Raw genomic sequence first — 1,836 nt, 5'->3', positions numbered from 1 at the left:
GCAGTCTAGTCCCAGAGGAGTTGCAACTAGAGAAGGTTCCTTTTAGATTAAAATTTAGGACACTGAGATTGACTTGCGCTATATCGCGTTGCCTCCGTATCGCCTACTAAAACAATACTATCGTGTGATTTGTATTACGTGGGCGTATCCGTACGCTTCGTGCGTAATATACGCTCCGTGCGTCGACCCTTGCGTCGCGTACGCTCGTTCTGCCCCTAGTTAGAGACACGTGTACGCAGGCCAGATATGTCCACAGAAATACAACTAACACGTTTATATCAATGTAAATGATCTTTAACTGTAATCACTACCGAGCACCACACAGATCTTTCCTTGTATCTTTAGGCAAAGCGTGTGCGTGTTTTACAAATTACTCCTTTACGTATTATTTTTACTTTTAACTACCAATAGCAACAAATCTTTCTCAGCACGTTATCAATGATAAATGCAAACAGGAAAGTGAGATATGTGAAAATACACAGGTGAAAATGCAATTCGAAATTAATCTAATAACATACATTGATGTAAGCACGCACATATAGATATTATATCTATGTACTAATCACTATTACATCTATAAGACCCTATTCAGTGCTTCTAATTTGCATATGAATGTGCTTTTTTAACTATCTGTGAAGGCGATTTCTTTCACTGCTGGGAGAAAAAAAACCAAAACCCAGTTACACAGGTTCATTTGCATTTCAATGGCCCATCTCACAAGTAGCAGAGTTAAACAGGCTCTTGAAGGGAGAAAAAGAAAAAAAAAAACAACAACTTTGTTTTATTTCGTGTGTCTTTCAAATATTTATTTTATTATTAACTTTCATTAATCCCCATCTGAACTATTTATAATTGATTTATGATATGGATTAGATAAATGCATTAAAAACTCATTAAATGATTATTTCTTTTTGACAATGGATGGCTGATTATTTCCCGAGTCAACTGAAAATCAGCCATTCAGAATTTTTTTTGACCTTCCCAAAATGGCCGCTGCTACTCCCCCTTCCACATCCATGAGGGCTACACAAAATGGAGGACAGACCATCCGGCCTCCCTTGTCAAAAAGAAAATCATCATGCCAGCCCCTAAGTTATTTAGGCCTGAGTTTAAAAATAAAACTATCAAGCTATGCAGAGCGATTAAAAATACTTTAAACCTATTTAAACAGACAAGCAATCCAATCTGCGTGTGCAGTTGGCACCAAATAGAAATTAAAACCAGATTTAAAAAGACAATAGCTTAATGTTCTTACCTTCTTCGGTTCCGGATTCCACCAGCACTCCTACAACGTAGCGATGCAGACGCTTATCTAGTCAGCACTACCGTATCCCCAACCACCAACACGGATACCAAGGGATACTACCTTCCCCCTTTGCTGACAGATAAAGTCTGCTTGTGTTCGCTAGTGCGGATATGTGGAGGAAGGACGAGGCCCCAATTGATAGAGTCAGTTTTCTACCTTTTAACATTAGCACCGTAAGGGTATGCTTACACTCTAAACCTTGGTAATGTAATACTACAATGATGTAATGCTTAATAACCTTGATAATATGAAAGCTGTTTGAGCGATTGAGATGCTAAGAAAACCCTTTACAGTAACTAGTGAAAACACAAGACCTGGTTTTGGATTTAAAAACCACTCCGGCTCTAACACCTTCGTGGATGATTCTTTAGAGTAAAAAGGGGGAAACAGTACAGCTTATACACTACAAAACTAACATCAAAATCTAAACAGAATAACAAGGAATAATATAAACAATAGCGAACGATCGCAAACACAAGCAAACAGAATGAGTACACAATGAGAACAAATGGCAAACACAGAGGATAACA

The sequence above is a fragment of the Pseudophryne corroboree genome, chromosome 10 (genome assembly GCF_028390025.1).
Source record: "Pseudophryne corroboree isolate aPseCor3 chromosome 10, aPseCor3.hap2, whole genome shotgun sequence".
Taxonomy (NCBI): Eukaryota; Metazoa; Chordata; class Amphibia; order Anura; family Myobatrachidae; genus Pseudophryne; species Pseudophryne corroboree.
The sequence above is the reverse complement of the archived record's forward strand: the minus strand, read 5'-3'. Positions refer to the sequence as shown.